Source organism: Arachis ipaensis, chromosome B1, assembly GCF_059453495.1.
Source record: "Arachis ipaensis isolate K30076 ecotype BB chromosome B1, ASM5945349v1, whole genome shotgun sequence".
In the NCBI taxonomy this organism is placed as follows: domain Eukaryota; kingdom Viridiplantae; phylum Streptophyta; class Magnoliopsida; order Fabales; family Fabaceae; genus Arachis; species Arachis ipaensis.
This window is the reverse complement of record NC_142436.1, coordinates 30,129,497-30,144,831: the sequence shown is the minus strand read 5'-3', so window position 1 is coordinate 30,144,831 and position 15,335 is coordinate 30,129,497. Positions and strand designations below refer to the sequence as shown.

General features: G+C 37.4%; 2 non-coding genes across 2 annotated transcripts; both read right to left on the bottom strand.

The window, feature by feature from the left end:
- Positions 1-2,383: 2,383 nt before the first annotated feature.
- On the bottom strand, positions 2,384-2,491 carry LOC148576099 (small nucleolar RNA R71). Its single transcript, XR_015903193.1, has one exon. It is a non-coding gene; the product is annotated as a small nucleolar RNA R71 (small nucleolar RNA).
- Positions 2,492-14,889: 12,398 nt separating this feature from the next.
- On the bottom strand, positions 14,890-14,997 carry LOC148576098 (small nucleolar RNA R71). The gene has a single exon (XR_015903520.1). It is a non-coding gene; the product is annotated as a small nucleolar RNA R71 (small nucleolar RNA).
- Positions 14,998-15,335: the final 338 nt, after the last annotated feature.

Genomic DNA, 15,335 nt, shown 5'->3' with positions numbered 1-15,335 from the left:
TTTTGTTTTATTTTCAAAAATCTTTCAAAAAAATATTTTCAAAAATCTCTCATATGTTTTTGAAAAAAAAATAAAAATATTTTCAAAAATTTATTCAAGATTTTTAAGAATGAATTCTAGTGTTTCATGATGATTTGTTGAATCCTGGCTGGCTGTAAGCCATGTCTAATTTTTGACTGAGGTTTCAACTTACCATCACAAATGAAGAGATTCTCACACACTTAGTTGTTCTATACATGAAAAGTATCCATATCTGCTGAAACTTGGCTGGCCATTGGCCATGTCTAGTGTTTTGGACTGGAGCTTTCATTGAAAGCTTGGCTGGCTAGTGAGCCATGTCTAATTCCTGGACTGAAGCTTTAGACTAACATGGCAAGATTCCTGGAATTCATATTAAAAATTTTGGAATCCTTATTTTTTCTTTTTCATACTATTTTCGAAAAAAAAAAATCCAAAAAAAATTTGAAAATCATAAAAATCAAAAATATTTTCTGTTTCTTGTTTGAGTCTTGAGTCATATCATAAGTTTGGTGTCACTTGCATATGCATCTTGCATTTTTCGAAAATTTCATGCATTCATAGTGTTCTTCATGATCTTCAAATTGTTCTTGGTAAGTCTTCTTGTTTGATCTTGATGATTTTTTGTTTTGTGTCTTTTCATGTTTATCATATGCATTCTTGAATTCTTAGTGCGTAAGCATTAAAGAATTCTAAGTTTGGTGTCTTGCATGTTTTCTTTGCATTAAAAATTTTTCAAAATTGTGTCTATGATGTTCATCTTGACATTCATAGTGTTCTTGGTGTTCATCTTGACATTCATAGCATTCTTGCATGCATTCATTGTTTTGATCTAAAAATTTCATGCATTGCATCTTTTTAGTGTTTTTCTCTTGCATCATAAAAATTCAAAAAATCAAAAAAAAATATCTTTCCTCTTTTCCCTCATCAAATTCGAAAATGTGGATTGACTTTTTCAAAAATTTTTAAAATCAAGTTGTTTCTTATGAGTCAAATCAAATTTTCAATTTGAAAATCTTATCTTTTTCAAAATCTCTTTCAAAAATCAAATCTTTTTCAAAATTATTAGTTATTTTCGAAAATTCCAAAAATATTTTTCAAAAATCTTTTTCTTATTTTTATACCAAATTTTCGAAAATAACATAAACAAATTAATGTTTTGATTCAAAAATTTGAAGTTTGTTACTTGCTTGTTAAGAAAGATTCAAACTTTAAGTTCTAGAATCATATCTTGTGATTTCTTATGAATCAAGTCATTAATTGAGATTTTAAAAATCAAATCTTTTTCAAAACTAACTTCAATCATATCTTTTCAAAAATATCTTCTTATCTTATCTTTTTCAAAAATATCTTTTCAAAATATCTTTTCTAACTTCCTAACTTCTTATCTTTTCAAAAATTTGTTTCAACTAACTAACTAACTTTTTGTTTGTTTCTTAACTTTTTCAAAACCACCTAACTAACTCTCTTTCTCTCATTTTCGAAAATATCTCTCCCCTTTTTCAAAATTTCTTTTTAATTTATTAATTATTTTAATTTTTAAAACTTAATTTTCGAAAATTACTAACAATCTTTCAAAAACCATTTTCAAAAATCACTAACTCTTTTTCAAAAAAATTTTCGAAAATTATCCCTCCCCCATTCTATTCTATTTATTCATTCATATCCTAACATCTCATCTCACACCTCTTCCATCGGTACAGTTGTGTTTCTTCCTTTACATCACATTCTTTGTCTCCCCCTCTTCTTCCACTCACACAGGGATCCCTATACTGTGGTATAAAGGATCTCCATTATTATTATTATTATTCTGTCCATTCTTCCTTGTCATATGAGCAGGAGCAAGGATAAGAACATTCTTGTGGAAGCAGATCCAGAACCTGAAAGGACTCTGAAGAGAAAATTAAGAGAAGCTAAAATACAACAATCCAGAGATAACCTTTCAGAAATTTTCGAACAGGCAGAGGAGATGGCAGCCGAAAATAATGATAATGTAAGGAAGATGCTTGGTGACTTTACTGCACCTAATTCCAGTTTACATGGAAGAAGCATCTCCATTCCTGCCATTGGAGCAAACAATTTTGAGCTGAAACCTCAATTAGTTTCTCTGATGCAGCAGAACTGCAAGTTTCATGGACTTCCATCTGAAGATCCTTTTCAGTTCTTAACTGAATCCTTGTAGATATGTGATACTGTTAAGACTAATGGAGTAGATCCTGAAGTCTACAGGCTCATGCTTTTCCCTTTTACTGTAAGAGACAGAGCTAGATTATGGTTGGATTCTCAACCCAAAGACAGCCTGAACTCTTGGGATAAGCTGGTCACGGCTTTCTTAGCCAAGTACTTTCCTCCTCAAAAGCTGAGCAAGCTTAGAGCTGATGTTCAAACCTTCAGACAGAAAGAAGGTGAATCCCTCTATGAAGCTTGGGAAAGATACAAACAGTTGACCAAAAAGTGTCCTTCTGACATGCTTTCAGAATGGACCATCCTGGATATATTCTATGATGGTCTGTCTGAGTTATCTAAGATGTCATTGGATACCTCTGCAGGTGGATCTATTCACCTAAAGAAAACGCCTGCAGAAGCTCAAGAACTCATTGACATGGTTGCTAATAACCAGTTCATGTACACTTCTGAAAGGAATCCTGTGAGCAATGGGACGCCTATGAAGAAGGGAGTTCTTGAAGTTGATACTCTGAATGCCATATTGGCTCAGAATAAAATATTGACTCAGCAAGTCAATATGATCTCTCAGAGTCTGCATGGAATGCAAGCTGCATCCAACAGTACTCAAGAGGCATCTTCTGAAGAAGAAGCCTATGATCCTGAGAACCCTGCAATAGCAGAGGTAAATTACTTAGGTGAACCTTATGGAAACACCTATAACTCAACATGGAGAAATCATCCAAATTTCTCATGGAAGGATCAAAAGCCCCAACAAGGCTTTAATAATGGTGGAAGAAACAGGTTTAGCAATAGCAAACCTTTTCCATCATCAACTCAGCAACAGACAGAGAACTCTGAACAAAATGCTTCTAATTTAGCAAATCTAGTCTCTGATCTATCTAAGGCCACTGTAAGTTTCATGAATGAAACAAGGTCTTCCATTAGAAATCTGGAAGCACAAGTGGGCCAGCTGAGTAAAAGGATCACTGAAATCCCTCCTAGTACTCTCCCAAGCAATACAGAAGAGAACCCAAAAGGAGAGTGCAAGGCCATTGACATAAGCGCCATGGCCGAACCTGTGAGGAGAGGAGAGGACGTGAATCCCAAGGAGGAAGACCTCCTGGGACGTCCAGTGATCAATAAGGAGCTTCCCTCTGAGGAACCAAAGGACTCAAAGGCTCATCTAGAGACCATAGAGATTCCATTGAACCTCCTTATGCCCTTCATGAGCTCTGATGAGTATTCCTCTTCTGAAGAGAATGAGGATGTCACTGAAAAGCAAACTGCCAAGTTTCTTGGTGCAATCATGAAGCTGAATGCCAAATTATTTGGCATTGATACTTGGGAAGTTGAACCTCCCTTGTTCATCAATGAACTAAGTGATCTGGATCAACTGATATTGCCTCAGAAGAGACAGGATCCTGGAAAGTTCATAATACCCTGTACCATAGGCACCATGATCTTTAAGGCTCTGTGTGACCTTGGTCAGGAATAAACCTCATGCCCCTCTCTGTAATAGAGAAACTGGGAATCTATGGGGTGCAAGCTGCTAAAATCTCACTAGAGATGGCAGACAGCTCAAGAAAACAGGCTTATGGACAAGTAGAAGATGTATTAGTAAAGGTTGAGGGCTTTTACATACCTACTGATTTCATAGTCCTGGATACTGGAAAGGAAGAGGATGAATCCATCATCCTAGGAAGACCTTTCCTGGCCACAGCAAGAGCTGTAATTGATGTTGACAGAGGTGAAATAGTCCTTCAATGGAATGAGAACTCCCTTGTATTCAAAACTCAAGGATCTCCCTCTACAACCATGGAGAGGACGCTTGAAAAGCTTCTCTCAAAGCAGAGTCAACCAGAGCCCCCACAGTCAAACTCTAAGTTTGGTGTTGGGAGGCCACAACCAAACTCTAAGTTTGGTGTTGAACTCCCATATCCAAACTCTAAGTTTGGTGTTGGAGAGTCTCAACAAAGCTCTGCACATCTGTGAGGCTCCATGAGAGCCCACTGTCAAGCTATTGACATTAAAGAAGCGCTTGTTGGGAGGCAACCCAATGTTTATCTAATTCTTATTTTTATTGTTTTTCGTGTTTTCTTAGGTTCATGATCATGTGGAGTCACAAAATAAATATAAAAATTGAAAACGGAATTAAAAACAGCAGAAGAAAAATCACACCCTGGAGGAGCATCTGTCTGGCATTCAAACGCCAGAACAGAGCATAGTTCTGGCGCTGAACGCCCAGAATGGGAGCATCCTGGCACTGAACGCCCAGAACAAGCATGGTTCTGGCGTTCAATGCCAGAAATGGCAGCAAAGGGGCGTTGAACGCCCAAAATGGGCACCAACCTGGCGCTGAACGCCCAGAGTTGGGTACAAAGGCATTTTTATATGCCTAATGGGTGCAGGGATGTAATTCCTTGAACACCTCAGGATCTGTGGACCCCACAGGATCCCCACCTACCTCCACTCACTTCTTCTCACCACTTTCTTTCACACAACCCCATAAACACTCTTCCCCAAAAACTCTTCACCAATCACCTCAATCTCTCTTCCCCACTAAACCTTCACCACTCACATCCATCCACTCTTCCCCATAAACCTACCTCATAAACTCCACCTACCTTCAAAATTCAAAACCAATTTCCCACCCAAACCCACCCATATGGCCGAACCTTAACCCCCCTCCCTTCCCTATATAAAGCCCTCCATTCTTCATCAAATTCTCACACACACACCCCTCTACACTCTTCTTGGCCGAAACCACATCTCCCTCTCCCTCTCCATATTTCTTCTTCTTCTTCTTCTATTCTTTTGTTTATTGCTCGAGGGCGAGCAATATTCTAAGTTTGGTGTGGTAAAAGCATAGTTTTTTTTTGTTTTTCCATTAACATTGATGGCACCCAAGACCGGAGAATCCTCTAGAAGAGGGAAAGGGAAGACAAAAGCTTCCACATCCGAGTCATGGGAGATGGAAAGATTCATCTCCAAAGCCCATCAAGACCACTTCTATGATGTTGTGGCCAAGAAGAAGGTGATCCCTGAGGTCCCTTTCAAACTCAAAAGAAATGAGTATCCGGAGATCCGACATGAAATTCAAAGAAGAGGGTGGGAAGTTCTAACAAATCCCATCCAACAAGTCGGCATCCTAATGGTTCAAGAGTTCTATGCCAATGCATGGATCACCAAGAACCATGATCAAAGTAAGAACCCGGATCCAAAGAACTATGTTACAATGGTTCGGGGGAAATACTTAGATTTTAGTCCGGAGAATGTGAGGTTGGCGTTCAACTTGCCATACATGGAAGAGAACGCACGCCCCTACACAAGGAGAGTCAACTTTGATCAAAGGTTGGACCAAGTCCTTATGGACATATGTGTAGAAGGAGCTCAATGGAAGATTGACTCCAAAGGCAAGCCGGTTCAACTAAGAAGATTGGACCTCAAGCCTATAGCTAGAGGATGGTTGGAGTTTATTCAATGCTCAATTATTCCCACTAGCAACCGGTCTGAAGTTACTATAGACTGGGCCATCATGATCCATAGCATCATGATTGGAGAAGAGGTGGAAGTTCATGAGATTATACCTCAAGAACTCTACAAGGTGGCTGACAAGTCCTCCACCATGGCAAGGTTAGCCTTTCCTCACCTCATTTGCCACCTATGCAATTCAGCTGGGATTGACATAGAGGGAGATATCCTCATTAAAGAGGAAAAGCCCATCACTAAGAAAAAGATGGAGCAAGCAAGAGAGCCCAGTCATGGAGCTCAAGAGGCGCAAGAAGCTCATCACCATGAGATTCCGGAAATGCCTCAAATGCACTTTCCTCCACAAAACTATTGGGAGCACATCAACACCTCCCTAGAAGAATTGAGTTCCAATATGGAACAACTAAGGGTGGAATATCAAGAGCACTCCATCATGCTTCATGAAATAAGAGAAGATCAAAAAGCAATGAGGGAGGAGCAACAAAGACAAGGAAGAGACATAGAAGAGCTCAAGGACATCATTGGTTCCTCAAGAAGGAAACGCCACCATCACTAAGGTGGATTCATTCCTTGTTCTTCTTTCTTCTGTTTTTCATTTTCTATGTTATGTGCTTATCTATGTTTATGTCTTCATTACATGATCATTAGTAGTTAGTAATTTTGTCTTAGAGATATGAATGTCCTATGAATCCATCACATCTCTTAAAAGAAAAATGTTTTAATTCAAAAGAACAAGAAGTACATGAGTTTCGAATTTATCCTTGAACTTAGCTTAATTATATTGATGTGGTGACAATGCTTCTTATTTTCTGAATGTATGCTTGAACAGTGCATATGTCTTTTGAAGTTGTTGTTTAAGAATGTTAAATATGTTGGCTCTTGAAAGAATGATGACTAGGAGACATGTTATTTGATAATCTGAAAAATCATAAAAATGATTCTTGAAGCAAGAAAAAGCAGCAAAGAACAAAGCTCGCAGAAAAAAAAAAGGGGCGAAAAAAAAAAAAAGAAAGAGAAAAAGCAAGCAGAAAAAGCCAATAACCCTTAAAACCAAAAGGCAAGGGAAATAAAAAGGATCCCAAGGCTTTGAGCATCAGTGGATAGGAGGGCCTAAAGGAATAAAATCCTGGTCTAAGCGGCTAAACCAAGCTGTCCCTAACCATGTGCTTGTGGCGTGTAGGTGTCAAGTGAAAACTTGAGACTGAGCGGTTAAAGTCAAGGTCCAAAGCAAAAGAAGAGTGTGCTTAGGAACCCTGGACACCTCTTATTGGGGACTTTAGCAAAGCTGAGTCACAATCTGAAAAGGTTCACCCAATTATGTGTCTGTGGCATTTATGTATCCGGTGGTAATACTGGAAAACAAAGTGCTTAGGGCCACGGCCAAGACTCATAAAGAAGCTGTGTTCAAGAATCATCATACTGAACTAGGAGAGTCAATAACACTATTCGAAATCTGAAGTTCCTATAGATGCCAATCATTCTAAACCTCAATGGATAAAGTGAGATGCCAAAACTATTCAAGAGGCAAAAAGCTATAAGTCCTGCTCATATGAATTGGAGCTATGTTTCATTGATAGTTTGGAATTTATAGTATATTCTCTTCTTTTTATCCTATTTGATTTTCAGTTGCTTGGGGACAAGCAACAATTTAAGTTTGGTGTTGTGATGAGCGGATAATTTATACGCTTTTTGGCATTGTTTTTAGTATGTTTTTAGTAGGATCTAGTTACTTTTAGGGATGTTTTCATTAGTTTTTATGATAAATTCACATTTCTGGACTTTACTATGAGTTTGTGTGTTTTTCTGTGATTTCAGGTATTTTCTGGCTGAAATTGAGGGACTTGAGCAGAAATCAGATTCAGAGGTTGAAGAAGGACTGCTGATGCTGTTGGATTCTGACCTCCCTGCACTCAAAGTGGATTTTCTGGAGCTACAAAACTCGAAATGGCGCGCTTCCAAGAAATATATAATAGTCCATACTTTGGCCAAGAATTGATGACGTAAACTGGCGTTCAACGCCAGCCTTCTGCCCAAATCTGGCGTCCAGCGCCAGAAAAAGATCCAAAACCAGAGTTGAACGCCCAAACTGGCACAGAAACTGGCGTTCAACTCCACAAATGGCCTCTGCACGTGCAACACTCAGGCTCAGCCCAAACACACACCAAGTGGGCCCCAGAAGTGGATTTATGCATCAATTACTTACTCATGTAAACCCTAGTAGCTAGTTTATTATAAATAGGACCTTTTACTATTGTATTAGGCATCTTTGGTCTCAGTATTATTCCATTGTTCATCTTAGGAGACTATTGATCTCGTTTAGGGGGGCTGGCCATCTCGGCCATGCCTGGACCTTCACTTATGTATTTTCATACGGTAGAGTTTCTACACTCCATAGATTAAGGTGTGGAGCTCTGCTGTTCCTCAAAGATTAATGCAAAGTACTACTGTTTTCTATTCAATTCTTCTTATTTCTCTTCTAAGATATCCATTCGCACCCAAGAACGTGATGATTATGTGTGACGCTCATCATCCTTCTCCCTTATGAACGCGTGCCTGACAAATACTTCTGTTCTACATGAAATAAGCTAGAATGAGTATCTCTTAGATCTCCTAACCAGAATCTTCGTGGCGTAAGCTAGAATGATGGCGGCATTCAAGAGAATCCGGAAAGTCTAAACCTTGTCTGTGGTATTCCGAGTAGGATTCAATGATTGAATGACTGTGACGAGCTCCTAACTCGCGATTGCAGGGCGTTAGTGACAGACGCAAAAGGATAGTAAATCCTATTCCGGCATGATCGAGAACCGACAGATGAATAGCCGTGCCGTGACAGGGTGCGTGAGCATATTATTCACTGAGAGGATAAGATGAAGCCATTGGCAAGGGTGATGCCTCCAGACGATTAGCCGTGCCGTGACAGGGCATTGAATCATTTTCCCGAGAGATGACCGAAAGTAGCCATTGACAGTGGTGATGTATCACATAAAGCCAGCCATGGAAAGGAGTAAGACTGACTGGATGAAGATAGCAGGAAAGCAGAGGTTCAGAGGAACGAAAAGCATCTCCATTCGCTTATCTGAAATTCTCACCAATGAATTACATAAGTGTCTCTATCCCTATTTTATTATTAATTTCGAAAACTCCATTATCACTTTATATCTGCCTGACTGAGATTTACAAGGTGACCATAGCTTGCTTCATACCAACAATCTTCGTGGGATTCGACCCTTACTCACGTAAGGTATTACTTGGACGACCCAGTGCACTTGCTGGTTAGTTGTATCGAAGTTGTGACAATTATGAATTAAGATCAAAGCACCAAGCTTTGGAGCCATTACCAGGGATTGTTCGAGCCTGGACATCACAATTTCGTGCACCACGAATCCTGATTTTTTTAAAAGAAGTTCAATAATTGAATGGTAGGCTGGCAGCTCTATCTATGTTCCTTATTGGTTTAGCCCTAAAGTTGTTACCACTGTTTGCAATCCTCAAAAAAGGGCATGACTTTCAATGGACTCAAGAATTTGAACAGGCCTTCCAAGAATTCAAAAAATTCTTAAGTCAAACCCCATACTGATCCAACCTATAGTGGGTGAAGAGCTCGTGTTGTGCCGAGCTATAGCTGATAAAGCTATAGCCTCATCCCTTGTCCAAGAAGATGAAGCAGGGAAAAAGCCTATCTACTTCACAAGCAAGTCATTGCAAGAGGCAGAATTGAACTATCAAAGGATAGAAAAATTTGCATACGCCCTTGTTCTGACGTCCAGAAGATTGCGACCTTATTTTCAAGCTCACACCAGCAAAATTCGAACTAATCAACCCATGAAGAATATCTTACAAAAAATGGATATTGCAGGGTGGATGCTATAGTGGACTGTGGAGCTATCCGAGTTCGACTTAAATATGAAGCCTGGATGGCCATTAAGTCGCAATACTTAGCCGACTTCCTCGCAGAATACATGGGAGTTCAACAAGGGAATTTCACGACTTGGAGCCTATATGTAGTTAGGTCATTAAACAAAGCTGGTAGTAGGGCTCAAGAATGAAGAAGGAACTCAGATAGAGTTTTCATTAAAGTTCGACTTCCAAGCCTCTAATAACCAGGTTGAGTATGAAGTTGTACTTGCTGGTCTCCGAATGGTCAAAGAGATCGGCACATTGAAGGTCGTCATCTTTAGTGACTCACAAGTAATAACCTCACAAATCAATGGTGATTACCAAGCCAAAGACCCCAGCATGAAGAAATACTTGGAGAAGATACTAAACCAGCTAGCCAAATTTCAAGCTTATACCGTCTCCAAAATGGCCAGCACTAAGCCAGGGGCAATAATAGTCTAATCCAAGAAACCATACACTCACCATCAGTAGCAAAGGAAAATGACAAGTCGGACACCTTGATAGTCTCTAACATGAATTCGGGGTAGATGACCCCGACGTGGCGGAAATTTGCTAATTAAGAATTGATATAAGTTATGCATTGCAAGTATAGTTCTTAACTAACCAGAAATTCACTTATCAATTTAGAAGGGTTGTCACAAAAATTAGAATTAAAATATTGGGAGTATGAATCCCAGGTCGTCTCCCAACGAGTTGCAGAAAGGTGTGCTAATTTATTAATAAGAGGTTTTCAAAAAGAGTTTGAGTTGAATAAACAGGAAATTAAATTGGAGAAATTAAGTAATTTAAATAAAAGCCTTGACTGGGAGTAGATTATTTGGAAGCCCTATTCTTGTTGCAGTACTTTCAAGATTAATTGATAATTGGAGGTTGTTCTGTTTAGTTATCCCTTACTAGGTAAGGGAAAGTCAAACAAGTTGGAATGCTATTTCTATTCACAAGTTTCAACCCACTCAATTAAAAGGGATTGGTGTCACTGACTAGAGGGCAATCCAACAATAAATCCAATTACAATTTTTCTTTTGAGCATCCCAACTCAAGGGTTCCTTTCAATCAACTCCCCATCAAGTTAGGGAACTACTCGCTCATTGTGAATGTAGAACTCATAACATAGGAGGAGGAATTAAAGAAAAACATGATAAATAAAACTCAAAGGAATCAATTAAAAATAAAAGTAACTCTTGTATTAATAAATTCTAAAATAATCCAATAGTAAAATTGAGTAAATTAAAGGACATGGAAGAGTAAAGCCAAGTAAAGAAAACGAACTAGAATGATGAAGTCTTGATGAGGTAATAACTCTTCTCAATATCCCAATGCAAAGAGCAATAGAAATAAAATCCTAAGAACTATGAATGTGTAGAGAGAAAACCTAGAGGAGGAGTAAAACTAGATCTAAAAACTAAAAAAAACTGTGTAGAATGAATGTTGTTTTCATTTCTGCATGTCCTCTGGTTCTAGTCTGCTTTTCCAGGCTGAAAACTGGGTCAAAACAGGGCCCAAAATCACCCCCAGCGATTCTGCAGATTATGCAGATCGCGCACTGATGAGCGGATAATTTATACGCTTTTTGGCATTGTTTTTAGTATGTTTTTAGTATGATTTAATTAATTTTCATTATATTTTTATTAGTTTTTAATTAAAACTCACATTTCTGGACTTTACTATGAGTTTGTGTGTTTTTCTATGATTTCAGGTAATTTCTGGCTGAAATTGAGGAACTTGAGCAAAAATCTGATTCAGGCTGAAAAAGGACTGCTAATGTTGTTGGATTCTGACCTCTCTGCACTCGGAATGGATTTTCTGGATCTACAGAACTCCAAATAGCGCGCTCTCAATTGCGTTGGAAAGTAGACATCCATAGATTTCCAGCAATATATAATAGTTCATACTTTGAATAAGGATAGACGACGTAAACTGGCGTTCAATGCCAGTTTCATGCTGCATTCTGGAGTCAAACGCCAGAAACAGGTTGCAAAGTGGAGTTCAACGCCAGAAACAGGCTACAAACTGGCGTTCAACTCCAAGAGAAGCCTCTACACGTGTAAAGCTCAATGCTCAGCCCAAGCACACACCAAGTGGGCCCCAGAAGTGGATTTCTGCATCATTTACTCAATTCTGCAAACCCTAGTAACTAGTTTAGTATAAATAGGACTTTTTACTATTATGTTTATATCTTTGGATCATCTTTGATTAGTTTTATGCTATCTCAGACTTTAGTGAGGGCTGGCCATTTGGCCATGCCTGAACATTTATCACTTGTGTATTTTCAACGGTAGAGTTTCTACACACCATAGATTAAGGTGTGGAGCTCTGCTGTTCCTCAAAGATTAATGCAAAGTACTACTATTTTTCTATTCAATTCAACTTATTCCGCTTCTAAGATATTCATTCGCACTTCAATATGATAGATGTGATGATCGTGACAGTCATCATCATTCTCAACTTATGATCGCGTGCCTGAGAACCACTTCCGTTCTACCTTAGATTGAATGGATATCTCTTGGATATTTAATACAGGGGACCGAGTCCGAGTTATTAGTATCTTCGTGGTATAAGTTAGAACCCATGGACGGCCATTCTTGAGAATCCGGAAAGTCTAAACCTTGTCTATGGTATTCCGAGTAGGATTCAGGGATTGAATGACTGTGACGAGCTTCAAACTCGTGAGTGCTGGGCGTAGTGACAGACGCAAAAGGATCAATGGATCCTATTCCAGTATGATCGAGAACCGACAGATGATTAGCCATGCAGTGACAGTGCATTGGACCATTTTCACTGAGAGGACAGGTGGCCATTGACAATAGTGATACCTAACATATAGCTTGCCATGGAAAGGAGTAGGAAGGATTGGATGAAAACAGCAGGAAAGCAGAGGTTCAGAGGGACGAAAGCATCTCTATACGCTTATCTGAAATTCTCACCAATGAATTACATAAGTACCACTATCATATTTTATATTTTATTTATCTTTTACTTATCAATTCATAAAATCAGTTGAATTCGCCTAACTGAGATTTACAGGGTGACCATAGCTTGCTTCAAGCTGACAATCTCCGTGGGATCGACCCTTACTCACATAAGGTTTATTACTTGGACGACCCAGTGCACTTGCTGGTTAGTTGTACGAAGTTGTGAAACAGAATTAAGAACATTAACGTGCGTATTGAGTTTTTAGCGCCGTTACCAAGGAAGGAATGATCACGATTTCGCACACCATGTTTTTGGCGCCGTTGCCGGGGATTATTCGAGTTTGGACAACTGACGGTTCATCTTGTTTCTCGGATTAGGTAATTTTATTTTAATTTTAAGCTTTTTATTTCTTATTTTCAAAAAAATACAAAAAAATATATTTTTCTTCTTTTCGTTTTTCCCAAAATAATTTTCGAAAAAAAACCAAAATTTTTTTTAATAAAATCGTAAAATAAAAAATATTTTGTGTTTCTTGTTTGAGTCTAGAGTCAATTTTTAAGTTTGGTGTCTTGCATGTGTTTGTTTTTCTCAAGAATTTTCCAAAATTCATCATATGTTCTTCATGATCTTCAAGTTGTTCCTGGCCAGTCTTCTTGTTTGATCCTCTTATTTTCTTGTTTTGTGTCTTTACTTGTTTTTCGTATGCATTCTTGAATTATTAATGTCTAAAGAATAAAAATCTTTAAGTTTGGTGTCTTGCATGTTTTTCTTTTCTTAAAAATTTTCAAAAATAAGTCGTGATGTTCATCTTGATCTTCAAAGTGTTCTTGGTGTTCATCTTAACATTCATAGTGTTCTTGCATGCATTAGTTGTTTTGATTCATAATTTTCATGATTTGTTTCAATTTTGTGTTTTTCTCTTTCATCATTAAAAATTCAAAAATAAAAAAATATCTTTCCCTTATATCACTCATAAATTTCGAAAATTTGAGTTGACTTTTTCAAAACTTTTTAAAATTTAGTTGTTTCTTATGAGCCAAGTCAAATTTTCAATTTAAAAATCTTATCTTTTTCAAAATCTTTTTCAAAATCAAATCTTTTTCAATTTTCTTTTCATATTTTCGAATTCCTTTTTAAAATTTTTCAAAATCTTTTTCATTTTTTCGAAAATATTCAAATTAATTTTCAAAATTAATGCTAACAATTAATGTGATTGATTAAAAAATTTTAAGTTTCTTACTTGCCTAGTAAGAAAGGTTCAATCTTTAAACTCTAGAATCATATCTTTTTAGTTTCTTGTTAGTCAAGTAATCAACTTTAATTTTCAAAATCAAATCTTTTTAATTTCCTTTTCAAATCCTTTTCAAAATGATTTTCAATCATATCTCTCAATCATATCTTTTTCAAAATCAATTTCAAAGTCTTTTCTAACTTCTTATCTTTTTCAAAAATAATTTTCAAACCTTTTTCAATCAATCTTATCTTTTTGTTTCAATCATATCTTTTTCAAAACTACCTAACTAACTCTCTCCTTCTAATTTTCAAAAATTCCTTACCTCTTTTTCAAAATTCTTTCTTTTTATTAACTAATTGTTTTAATTTTTAATATAATTCAATTTCAATTTTAATTTTTGAATTTTCAATTTAATTTTAAAATATTCTTATTTTATTTTATTAAATTTTCGAATTCTTCTCTCATCTCTAATCTCCCTCTATTTATTTATTCATCCATTAACACTTCTATCCTCACCCTTGTGTTTGGATTCTCATCTCTTCCTTCTTCTATTCTTACTTTCTTCTACTCACATAAAGGAATCTCTATACTGTGACATAGATGATTCTATATTTTCTTTTCTGCTTTTTCTTCTTTTTTATATGAGCAGAAACAAGGATAAGAACATTCTTGTTGAAGCTGATCCTGAACCTGAAAGGACTCTGAAGAGGAAGCTAAGGGAAGCTAAAGCACAACTCTCTGGAGAAAATCTGACAAAAATTTTCGAAAAAGAAGAAGATATGGCCGAAAATAATAACAATGCAAGGAATATGCTTGGTGACTTTACTGCACCAAATTCCAACTTACATGGAAGAAGCATCTCAATCCCTGCCATTGGAGCAAACAATTTTGAGCTTAAGCCTCAATTAGTTTCTCTGATGCAACAGAATTGCAAGTTTTATGGACTTCCATCAGAAGATCCTTTTCAGTTCTTAACTGAATTCTTGCAGATCTGTGATACTGTTAAGACCAATGGGGTTGACTCCGAGGTCTACAGGCTTATGCTTTTCCCGTTTGCTGTAAGAGACAGAGCTAGAATATGGTTGGACTCTCAACCTAAAGATAGCCTGAACTCTTGGGATAAGCTGGTCACGACTTTCTTAGCCAAGTTCTTTCCTCCTCAAAAGCTTAGTAAGCTTAGAGTGGATGTTCAAACCTTCAGACAGAAAGAAGGTGAATCCCTCTATGAAGCTTGGGAGAGATATAAGCAACTGACCAAAAAGTGTCCTTCTGACATGCTTTTAGAATGGACCATTCTGGATATATTCTATGATGGTCTATCTGAACTATCAAAGATGTCATTGGACCATTCTGCAGGTGGATCCATTCACCTAAAGAAAACGCCTGCAGAAGCTCAAGAACTCATTGACATGGTTGCTAATAACCAGTTCATGTACACTTCTGAGAGGAATCCTGTAAGTAATGGGACGCCTCAGAAGAAGGGAGTTCTTGAAATTGATACCCTGAATGCCATATTGGCTCAGAATAAAATATTGACTCAGCAAGTCAATATGATTTCTCAGAGTCTGAATGGATTGAAGGAATCATCCAACAGTACTAAAGAGGCATCTTCTAAAGA